The following is a 12,712-nucleotide window of genomic DNA, read 5'->3' on the forward strand; positions in this document are numbered from 1 at the left end:
CGTGGTAGAAAAATGTAATGGCAGCAGAATACGTGATGTGACTGATATTGAGCAAGTCTTGGTCCTCAGGAGAGTGCAGGATGTTGTAATATAAACCAGTAACACTCATGAAGACATCACACCAGAGGAGCTCAATCCTGTATTTGGAAAAAAGCAAAAATAAATATTATATTATTGTCAGATTTATTTTTAATACATCATTCACTTTTATGTATCAGGGCTCCAAACTAACTTTTTTCACTAGGAGCATAGTGGCCCCTAACTGAAAATTTTAGGGGCACAACCAGAAAATTTAGGGGCGCATACCGTAAATCAACATTCTAACCAAATTACTAATTTCCACTGTATTACAAATAAATACTTTAATAATAGATGCAGAAATTACAATGTGCTGTTTCTAATTCAGTGTCACATTTTATTCTGCACTTTTGAAGATGCAACATGAAGGTAAACTGACAGCACCATTGCTGTCACGACAGTACAACTAAGTAAAAATAGTAAAAAAAAACCATACATTTAGAATAAAAAAAAGTTTTTAGTAAAAAGTGATTACCGTAGTAACCTTTCGTAATTTCACAGTTTCAAACAATACTTAAATGTATGTAAATATTAGAGGATGGAAATTCATGTTGGTGACACCAAATAGGTTCAGCCAAGATGCACAATAAGCGTGTTTGAGATCACCCAGATGGACGCAACGCTGCACAGATCACCTGGTGTGAGATGTATATTTTTGTTTTTGCTCCAACATCACCTGTCAATCAAAACAAAAATATCACGAGAAAGGGGTGAGAGCAAGACACCAATCAGAGCGAACGCAGCTGGAAATTTAGTATTGAACTGACTAAAAGCTGCCCTACAGACTAGGGTTGGGCGATGTCCCCTAATTTGGCCGTTGACGATGTTTGCTGTCAACCATCGGGATGGACGATGACATCGTCCGGGGGGGGGGGGGGGGGGGGTATTTTTGCATTTTTCGTTCTTATATAACTGCTATTCGTTATTTTGCTTTTTTCATTTTATTTCCCAACTAATGGTTAATCCGCGATGATCCAGTATAAACTGAGGGAAGTGACTTTAACAAAAAAAGTAACAAGCAAAATAGAAAAGAAGTGGTCCGCTCCTGCACTTAACTAGCGAAGTGGACCGGCGGAGGGCGGATTTACAGCTTTATGTTTGATGGGAAGGGGGGGGGGGGGGGTACATGAGCGGTATGTGTGGGAGATTTAAGACTGCGATCCGTCCCGCAGCTCTAGGGGTACGAGCTACCAAACTCAGAACCGGGTCTAAACGTGTGTCTGACTGAGCTGAGCACAGTTCGGATCGTCAGCAGACACACAGCGGTTTGAGCTTCAAAGCAGAAATTTCGCTCAGTCCTTAGTCCGTGTTTCCAGTCGTGTCCCGACTAAATAAAGGCTGATGTTATTCACAGGATGCAGCGCCACCCAAAGCTTATGTTGTTAGCCCGTGTTAGCATACTGCTAATCCTGGCTACGTTCAGAAAAAGCACTGACCACACGGATTAAAATTTAAATGATGAGCGAACAGGTGTTTCATAATAACCGTAACATTATTAAAAGCACGTTTAGAAGATCGTCTCGTATTTTACCGAGCTGACATGTCAATGTATATAGCTGCTCGCCGCTGTTATCGTTTTGTATTGAATTGTTACCTTCAATAAAGTTTGGAAAAAAAGCCGCTCGGCGGAAGTTGTATCCTCTTCCGGTTTTCAAACTGCGCATGTGCGAATACTGCGCGTGTGCGAATGATTTATTCCGACCGAAAGTGTGACCTTAGTGAACGTTTTTATATTCTGAAAACATTTTTCTGGGCCCATGTACACGGTTGGATTCTAATCTGACCATTGATCCCATCAAGATATTTTGTACATGTATCCGCGGCTTATGATGTCGACGCGCAACGTGGCGGGGGCGTGGCATCACGATGGTGGTCTCTCCATCGGGATGTCAGTCACCCATCACGATGGACGATGATATCGTCCATCGGCACAACCCTACTACAGACTACAAAACAATGCATTATGGGACATGCGTCCTGATGGGTTTTTTGTAGTTCACTGATCAATTAAAATAATTTCAAATACCAACTGATTAAAAAAAGGCTACATCCATTACAAAACATTAAAATAATTATAAAAGATGTAATATCACAGCTCATACTTAGGGGGAGAGGCATATTAAAACGAAATTGAATGTTAAGGACAACTACTAATTCCTGGTCTCTTTCAGTCTCGCTGCAGCTTCGATTTCATGCGAGTTTGAGACCCCTGCTGTACACTCCGTCACTGGTACACTAGCTGCAGGTCGGAAGAACGAATCAATAGTTCGCTTGCTCATAGCTCAGACGCACATATCAGGTTGTGATGATATTTGTCTCCGTTTCCTTCCCACGGATGTTTACGCGCGCTCGATTATCTCTAGGCCCCGCCCCTCCACATATTTTGGCCACTTGCAGTGACTTTCCCTATTCTTCTCACACGCATTGGCCGCCTCAGGCATCACTCAATGAAACGCGAGTGTGTGCTCGCGTGTGCTCCAGTCTCATGAGTATTCGCGCCAGTGTGTGTGTCTGCCTGCGTGCGTGTGCGCTCGCGTCTCATTGATGATTTCATCTCTCATTTCATCGATCATTGACGTGCTCCTTTCATGTTTAATGTATAAAAAATACGGAGGGTGGAGGAGGCAAATTTACTGGTAGCACATGTGCGACTGGGTGTAAAATTCAGTCGCACACTCTCAAATTTTGGACGCAAAATGCGACCAAATGGACGCAGTCTGGAGCCCTGTGTATATATTAAAGCTTCTAAAACTAGGTTCAACTCACCGTTGATTGTGTGTACACTTTTCCCACAATGAAGCCGTTTGTGTCAGTTGTACGTACTGTGAGCATCAACTCGGCTATGCCCACATGTTCTCCTCCGTGATCTCCTCTCACCCTGACAATAACATGAAAATCATGTCTCAAACACATAATTACAAATGCATCGCCAATACGGTACACATCAGTTTAAAATGTAATGTTCTTATGTATGATGCCAATAAGTAGAATTTCTAGGTTAAAAAAATGGCAGGATTGGGTTACATGTATCACTGGGGGAAAAAATGAGGTGAGAGAGACTGTTAAGGGGGGGGGGGGTAAAATGTTATTCATGAGGGGAAAGTTTTAGAGTTGCCTTTGTTTATGGAGAGGAGTCTAAAAAAAGTAATTTTATTTTTGTACAAATAACCAAGTACTTATACTGCCTGATATGTGAATAAAATATTTCTTTATGAATGACATGAATACCTCAGAGGAAAGCCTTACACGTTCACAGCGTCACTGAAGAAGGCCAAGTGGGTGTCTGCACAGTTGTTCTCTGCTATCTTCTCAGGTACAAGATCTATGGAATACAAGTACAAATACTTTCAACTGACAGATGTTTACGGCGGCAAAAATGCTAAATTCCCAATTGATAGGTAAAACAGTAATACAATAGGATGATAAAATATGAAATAGAATAGAATAGAAGGGTATTTAATAATCCCTGAGGAAATTTTTTTAAAATGGCCATCTTAAAAAAACACATAAACACACATGCATTACAAATAGAAATATCACAAAATAAAAAGATTGATAAAAAAAAGATAAAGAATTGGAAAATCAGTGGGTAAAATTAAAAGAAATTACTTGTAAGATGCCCTGCCAGAGAGTTGTATTGCCTGATGTCACGAGGAACAAAAGATTGTCACGCTGTCACGCTTCAGTAATTCCTAGAGAATAAATAAAAACACAACAAACATGGATTGGATCATTTAGCTGTCTGATCTTAAATTACATAATGTTCAAATATATGAAAGGGGAATTTTTTTAAAACACTCTTGCTATGATTACTTGAGCTTGTAGTAAAGAACACCTTTAAAAAAAATCAGAGACAAGACACTGATCACAGGAAGCCTGTGTGTAATATTTACAGTAACTTCTACTCTAATCACTGTTGACAGCTGATTTCTCCCATCCGCCCTTTCTGTGACTACTTATCGACTACAAAACAGCCTAAAAACATCATAATGTTTGGGATTCTTGTCATTACGTCATTGGAAGTAAAGATACGGGGATTTTAGTGGCTGTCACTCTGACACAATCTCACAGGGCTTTTCAGCACAATACGGGTTCTAACGTTAGAAACTTAATGAGGCTTCTTTCATTCAACAGTGGATTCATGTATGTTATATTTAAAAAATGCCGTTTTCATGAATGTCATATTAATTAACTTTGTTGCACAGTCCACCCCGTCTTAAAGTCTGGATTGTGAAAATGCTGTGTCTAACTTTAACCCGGATCGCGTTTACATAAAGGCAGCACACGGAACAGCTAGCTAGTTAGCATAGCATAGCATCAGTGTTTAAACAATACTTAATACTTAATCAATACTTTTTATTAAACTTTCTTTGCTGCTGTAAATCCGGCATGCTTTTCCCCTTAGTTCCTTATGAATCATGTTAAGAACCTACAGATCATTGGCTACAGGCGCTAGCTTGAACCGACACTCACAGGCAGCCACAACTTGCACAGGCTAAGCAAAACAAAGCTAAGCTAATTTGCGGTGGGGGTACTCTGCAAACGACTCGGCTGAAGTGCTCATAAAGCATTCACACATGTCACTTGGCTAAGGAGACCGCTTCAACTTAGTATTCAATAACATTACAGGACGTACAACGAGGGAATTATCAAATAAATGCATTACTTACGGGCTGAGACTGATCCCGTTCAGAAGACCTCTCCGCCATGTTTGCCGCCCGCGTCCTCCCAACTGCTGTGCTGAACAGCTCCCTCCCTCGTCACTTTGAAAGTGAGGAGTGTAAGGGGCCATTCGATTGGTTAAAAGCGAACCCGCCTGCTTTGCCGATGAGTTTGATTGACAGATTCACTAGCCAATGGTGAGATTAGTCGACCCGCTCCGTCAGATGAGTCTCAATATTCACCGTAGAAAAATCTCTCACACACACGGGGAGATTCACAAACGAGAACGGGATTTTGAATGCACAGTCTGCAATTCGAATGATCTGTGAGTTCACATCACATGTGTAACTAAAAATTATGATGTATGAATGAAGCACTTACTGTGCATTTCTGATACATTTATTGTGAATTTCTAAAATGTTTTTGTGAAACACAGTGTGCACATTTGTGAGAAACACTTATTGTGCATTTGTAAAACATTTAGTGTGCATGTGTGAAACACAATCTGTGTGTTTGTGAAACACAGGGTGTGTATTTCCGAATTTATTTTTCACGTTTGCATAAAATGACATTTGTGAATCGGAGCGTGTGCATTTGTAAAACCGGTTGTGTGCATTTCTGATTATTGAGACTGAATTAACTCCATAGAGCCCCGCCCTCCAAACTGACAAAAACTGCATGAGCAGCTGCGGCACGCTGAGCCGCATGAAACTAACGGGGTTATGGCTCAATTCAGAAACAATCAGTTAAACTGCAAAAAATAAGAATCACTTTTGTCACAGGTTTTGAACCATTAAGTTTAAAAAGATAAAAATAGATGCCATATAGATGTCATAAAGACATTTATAAAGATATAAAAAATATCGAGAAGAAGAAGCACACATTTTAAAGAAATGCATCCAAGAAGGGAGAACATGCAGGTCAACAAATTGCTTTCATTGCAGTGATGAAAGTTAGAGATTCAGCTTCAGGAGAGAATCGCTCACTAAAGAATAAGAGCGAACATAATGTCGGTCATGTTGAGGCTTGTTTAGTCTGATATTGCTCTTGTTTTTGTTTTACTATTTGCCTTTCTGTCTTCTGTTTATCTCTTAAATCTACATTTTTTTAACCTTTTATTTTTATTCACCTTCCCATCAAAAGAGTTGGAAGAGTCATTATTGGTGAGAGAATGATGTGTTGTCAGATCCCATTCAAACGTTGAAAAGGAGCTTTTTTTTAAATTCCCCAGTCTTTACAGCAGCGCTGACTACGCATTCTCTGTAATTATAGAAGTTGAAGTTATTATTTTGGCGTACATCTGTTTTCTCACACTGTTTGTTATGTTAGTAGCCCGATGCAAATACTCATACTGGATAATAAAAAGAACGATCATGACACAGACAGCAGATGATATTTCCTTTTTTCTTGCTTGTGCTGGTCTCTACTTGATGCAGATCAAATTTCTTTCTAAAGGGTCCAGGCTCTCCCCTCTGTGCCACCATGTTTTGTGTGTGGAGTGGCTTTGCTTGAAACACAGACCAACACATCCACACTTTTTAAGAATCGACTGAGAATTTCTCCAGATGAGTGCACCCACCACTTCTAAACTCCAGCAGTGCATTGCCAGAGTGACTACACTTATTGACCAAATGTAATCATATTGGCAGCAGTATTTTGCCCTGCAATCATGTCTGAGTCTTTACATCACTCTGAAACTGTCACTGTCATGGGTATAATTTACCAGTTGGAGACACTTTCTGTTCAAAGTGCTTGAACTGAATCCCCAGACCTGCTCTTATCTGGAACTATCACATTCAGGCCTTAAGAAAAGAACCATTGATTTGTGTGAACTTTGACAAGAGGACATTCTTCATTGTTGATAACTACTCTAGACACCTGGAGATTCTCCACATGCCACCCATATCAACATAGTCTAAAAAACATATTTTTGCTCAAAATTGAATCAACGAGAAACACCAGGTCTGTTATCAGTGATAACAGACCATTGTTTAGCAGGGAGTTCGACTATAAGATGGACTTTAAATCCTCCATCCTCACATCCCACAGGGCAACTGACATGCTGAACAAGCTGTACAGAAGACCCATCATGTACTGAAATGCAAAAATTTGCACCGTTGTTAACCGACTACACTAGACAATCGCACATCCTAATCCACACTAGCAGTTTGGGCTGAAAATTACATAATTTGTTAAGACAGACACACTTTACCACCATCTACAAACATTTCCAACTAAAGGTGGACATACTCCAAACCACTTGGATATCAGGAAAAGTGCACAAAAAAATTTTTAGACAGAGAGATAGTTAATATATAAAAATGGGCACATATGCTAAAACAACAGTTTTGGCTAACTTGTACAGTGACAGATGTATGAAATTAACTGTCCTTTTTTAAAACTAGATACAGCCGGACCAGCAGTCAGAGCTCTGCTCAGATAAGTCTTCTTCAGCTCTCTATAGGGAAGATTTTATTCGAGTCTTCACAAATAAAATATGCTCTACTCTTCTTTACCTTTCAACTAATCCCTTGGCAAATAATTAATTACTATACTTTTTTTTAAATATTCTTTAATATATAAAAAAGACTTTTTATTCAAAATTGTGTCAACAAACCCATTTTTGACCTGTATTACTTAAGCTTTTGAAATTTCTGTAAGTAACTTTTTTTTGACAGTCCACTATGACCCAGGACTGCCAAACACCCACAGGCCCACCTTACTTACTACCTTACCTTACTAAGTTCTTGAGAAATCTGTTGCAAATGATTTGTTTGATCATTTGAACACAGGTAATTTTTACGAGACATTTCAGTCAGAATTTAGAGCATAAGATAGCACTGAATTAACTAACAAAATAACAAAATCTCCTGATTGCTGCCTGGTAAGGTTGTGTCTGTTTTGAGACCACTGACCAGAACATTTTATGACCAAGCGCCAAAGGACTTTGTGCATGGTCCAGTCCTGTTTAGTTGAAACGTTACATGTTTTATTTTTGTTATTATGTGGCAGATGATTCACATCCATTGTTATTCCTGTCACATTCAGCTGTATTTGTCTATTGAACTATGAAATTCATCTAGTTTACAACACTTTAAGCACATCCCGAAGCCATCAAGGTTTTAATGACCTCTACCTCAGGAATTCACTCCTTAGATTTCCAATGCGAAGAATTTCTATGGTCTCCAGTGGTATGTTAAGCATCCCTGAAGTCAATTTTTACTTTGATGTGCTTGGACTAAATTGGATCACAATAATAAATATTGTGACATGGTTTGATGACTTTTGCCTTTTGTGTAGCAGCTTGAGATAACTTTGGTTGTGAACTAGGGCTTTCTTAAAAAAGAAAAAAACATTACATGATATGTAATGTATAAATCATAATGCAGTCCCTAAAGTGTCTTCTTTCATCTCCAAAAGTTTTTTTTTTTTGTATAATTAGTAACACATCTCGTTAGATAGATGACCAAAAAAAGTTCCATATAAAGTTTCATATATTTTCTACTTCAGGGGTTAGATTTCATCAGTACCCTGTCTGCAGACAGAGAACTGAGGAAAATTGGTGACGGTAATATTACTTCATATATGTTGCTCTGCATTGGCTATTTCATTAAAAAAAGGAAATTAAAAATTATTTTACTTACATGACCTCACAGTTCCATGCTTTCTGCAAAATGAGCAACTCTTTTCAATCTGTGGAATTCCAGGCTTCAGAAAGGTCCAAACCAGAATGTGATGCAGCACCTTCAGTCATGAGGCTCCCCTCTTATAAAACCCGTCCCCTTCTTTAAACAAGAAGGTGGACATCATCAAAATCTTTAAGGCTAGACTTCAAACTTTGCTTTTTGATCAAGCCAATAGTTAAGGTTGGCCTGTGTGACCCTGAGCTATCTTTTCTTCTGCTGCTATGGGCCCGAATTGTTGGGGTTTTTCTAGAATAAGCTGTAAATCAACCTCACCAACCTCTAAGTAGATCTTTGCTCTGTGAGCTCCATTCTCATCTTTTCACATCATTTAACATGTAGCCTATGTCGTTGTTTTACAGTTGCTGACCTAACGTTTTTGTGTCCAGATGGCCTATTTTAGCTCAAGGGTTTTTCCAGTTTGAGCCAGTACTCCTCTCCATCTACAATCAAATACTTGCTCAGAGTGAGGGATTGCAACAAAAGGCCTCTGATCTCATCTGTGAGGAATTTTAAGAGGCCCAGTTAGAATACAGTACAAACCATTTGACTTTCTATCTCTACAGCTAGACTTCAATCTTTGCTTTTTGCTACGCGTATGGTTAAGGTTCGCATTGCTGACCCTGGGCCTTTAAGTTTTCTGCCGTAAAGGCCTAGTTTGCTGGAAGGGAGGGATTTAGTGGGCTCTCTGTAAAATAATTCAGGGGGATGGGCTGATGGACAGCACATCAAAATGTATTGGCAGCACACAATATGTTTTTGTTTTTAATTCTGATTAAATGTTACACAATTCTGGCTATGTTATACACAATTTTTCCCTCACAAATCCCACATCTGAAACTTGAGAAATACCATGAGGTCATAGAATAGAGAAGTCCAGCATTCTATTAAAACTTAGCTGTCCAGTTTTGTGGGGAGAAAGACCATAAAAAAAACATGTAAAAAATGTTGATTGGAAGGTTAAGGTTCTTTCAGGAGCAATACTCACGTCATGGCCACAGAGCAGAGGTTAGAAAAAAAAACCAAAGAGGAAGTCAAACCCCAGCCAGCATTACAATGTGGGCTGTGTATGATTTCATTCTGGGTGTAAAGGATGGGTACCAGGTGTGTTTGTCTCTTCCGTGTGAATCCCCACATAGGGCAGCCTGTCACTGAGGTGGTGTCCTGCTGTGCAGATTGCATTTGCCTATTTAGGCATTAAACCTGTGATTATTCCTAATGGGTAAGTTATTTTGATTCAACCACTGGCTGATGCAGCTCAAACAGCTGGTTAAAGTTTATATAACTCAGAATATTTAAATGAGCCTGTATAGTTTATAGGTTAAAATGGATCCAAGCTTGGCTTTTTGAGTACGTTTCAACACAGGGATTTTCAACAAAGTTTGGGGTTCACAGCAGATGTAAGTGACACATGTATGCACAAACCATGCTAAGAGCTTTTCCATAGGATCCCATCGTCAGTTTCCCCCACACTCGTCTTAACCCCCCTCATAACCTCCTTTACGACATCCCAGAATCTCATCATTGGTCTTTCTCTTTCACCTCTTTCTATAATTTCTAAAACCAGAAACACAATGCATTCAATTAAAGTGCAAAATAGTTATTTTTGTTTTTTGCTTTCTGATCAGACTACTCCTTGTTTTTACTGTTAATAGTGATACAGTATTAGTTTTTCTAAGACTTCTCGAAATGTCTCCAACTGATCCAAAATGTACAATTGAGCAAAGTTGGAAGACAAAATCCTATTTTACCGATCTACTTTATTCTACATGGCTGTCTTTGAAACACAGAGTTGATTGTATTATCCCATAGCTGAAAAAAAAGCATCTAAAACGGTCATGTGTCAAGCCTGGACATTAATTTAAGATTACTAGACTTTAACCATGTCTCAGACTACTAGCAGAGCACTTCTAGTTCCATTTCAGAACAAATTGTTTTTAGAGTTTTTGAAATGAGAATGAGCAACAGTAACTTCAGTGATTGAGCTCTTCTCTTATGAAACCAGTTTGTTGCTTCAGTTCAGAATGCAGACGTCATCACTGTCTTCAAGGCTAGACTTCAAACTTTGCTTTTTGATAAAGGTGATAAGTAAGCATTGCCTGAGTGACCCTGAGCCTTTAATGAAGTTTCTGTATACTTAGATTTCTATAGGCTGCTTTAGAATGAACTCACTTTCCTCATGATGGACTTTTCTTTTATCTAATATCATTCTGATGCAAAATCGAAAATAGCATTTTTTTGCAGTCAGTAGCCCAGTGTTTACTTTTTGATTCTTTTTGGTCCTGTCATGTAAGATAACTGATCCCACGACATTTTGTGTTCTAGAGGTTTCCTATTATTACAGGAAGGTGTTGTTGCTTGCTTTGTGCATGGGGGGCATATTACAGAAGAAATCCTTAGGTCACTCACAGAGGCTATTATGAAATTCCATTGTTAGCAGTTTATCCTTTTTCAACATTTAAGTAATTTTACTTGGTTAAATGTCTGACTTGCATTGTGCTTTTGATGATTGCATGTTCCTTTTTTATTTTTTCAAGGATTTCTTTTTGTTATTTTCAAGAAATGCTGAAGGAGTGTCATGGTTTGAGTTTGTTGTCTTGTTTTTCGTCCTTGTTCTGTCTTGTTTGTTTCTGTTTCCTGTTTTATTTTGAAAGGTTTCCTGTCTTGTCTTGTTTCTTGAGTTTTACTTCCTTTGGTCCCCATCTGCCCTGATCGTGTTCACCTGTGTCTTGTCTGCCCTGCTTGTATATAAGTCTTGTCTCTGCCTTCCTCCTGTGCTGGTCCATTAGCCTTTGTCTCGGTGTTCACGTCTTCATGCCATGTTCCTTGTTTCATGCCACGCCACAGTGAGTTTTGTTTGGTTTTTGTCATCCTGCTCTGCAGCGCCTTTTGTTTGTTGGTCATTAAACCCTTTAGTCCTGAACCCGTTGGCCTCCCGTCTCTGCATCTGGGTCCTACCGGCTCTCTAGCCACCCCACACCGTGACAAGGAGACAGTAATGAATGTGTGTAAGTAAGGAATCAGTGATACCTTACTTTTAATTTCCTTTTGAACATGATTCTTTTGCACTACTTAAAAAAAAAAACAGCATTTACCTTTCTCTATCTTTATATTTATCATTAACTATGTTTACATTTATTTTCATCTATCCTTTAAACATGCTTATTCCTGCTTGGGTTCACATGGACGCTGGAGCCTATCTGCTGTTAAGCGTTGGTGGGGTACACCTTGGACATTTTGCTAGTTCATTGCAGGGCCACAAACAACCACACACACTCATTCACACATATAGGACAATTTTAGAACAACTAATTAACCAGTGGTGCATGCTTTTGGACTTTGGAAAGAAGCCGGTGTGACCGGACAAACACCACGCATGCACGGGGGAGAACATGCAAGCGCCAGACAGAAAGGTCCCAGCCGGGATTGAACCAGCTCTAAGGATGGGTGTTTCAAATTAGCCATGGCCATGAACACTGTGATACAGGCATCAGATTGTTTCAATGTAATGATCTATGGTTTTTGAATTTATCTGTATTAAATACATATAAAGAACAATACACCACCATGAAAGTGAAACAGAGGTGGCCAAGTCCAAACAAAGGGCGGATGACCGATTGGACACATAACAGTGACAGGTGGATCTGTACAGGTGAGACAGAGAAACAGAGATGGAAGGCTGTTCAGCAGGTTAGAGTGATGGCGGACGGAGATAGAAATGTGTTGACAGGTTCCACAAGTTTGATGGAAAGATGGAAGGAGAACTTTAGAGGTAACAGATCTGAAGATGTTGACATGAGGGTGGTTGGTGTTCGTGAGGAGCATGCAGAGAGCAGCCACAGGGGAAAGAAGAAGATGATTATGGCCAGTGGTCTGTAGATTCAACCAAGAAAGAGGCCTCTTTGAGACAGAATCTGACCTTTAGGAGAGCTGAATCACCAGTGGACTCAAAGCTTGACTCTATAGGAAGTAAAAATGACAACTTGTGCGCCTTATTGCAGTAGCACTCATCAGCAGAGTGCAGAGCAGTACTTTTTGTGGCAGGTTGTTGTTGTAGCTGAGATAGTACATCCACTGACAGATTCAGAAAACCATTTGTTCTGGGAACATCTGACCTTTCAACGATTCCTCTTCAATCTAAATACATGTTCATCTATGATACATATCCAAAAAGTATTTAGGAGCACACACACCAAAACGTCCTGCCTTGTTTACTCAAGCCTTGCTGAAACAGGTTCAGCCAGATAAGGGCTTAAAAGGCAAATGAAAAAAACATGTCAACATGTTTT

At 39.4% G+C, this 12,712-nt stretch overlaps 1 protein-coding gene across 1 annotated transcript in view; it reads right to left on the reverse strand.

The window, feature by feature from the left end:
* tmem144 (transmembrane protein 144) overlaps nt 1-8,510 on the reverse strand; it is a 30,057-nt gene extending 21,547 nt beyond the window's left edge. Inside the window, exon 1 of the mRNA XM_004086472.2 lies at nt 8,385-8,510. The gene's annotated coding sequence lies outside the window, so the exon portion shown is untranslated. The remainder of the gene's footprint in view (nt 1-8,384) is intronic.
* Between the last annotated feature and the right edge of the window lie 4,202 nt (nt 8,511-12,712).

This window comes from Oryzias latipes, chromosome 10, assembly GCF_002234675.1.
Source record: "Oryzias latipes chromosome 10, ASM223467v1".
Taxonomy (NCBI): domain Eukaryota; kingdom Metazoa; phylum Chordata; class Actinopteri; order Beloniformes; family Adrianichthyidae; genus Oryzias; species Oryzias latipes.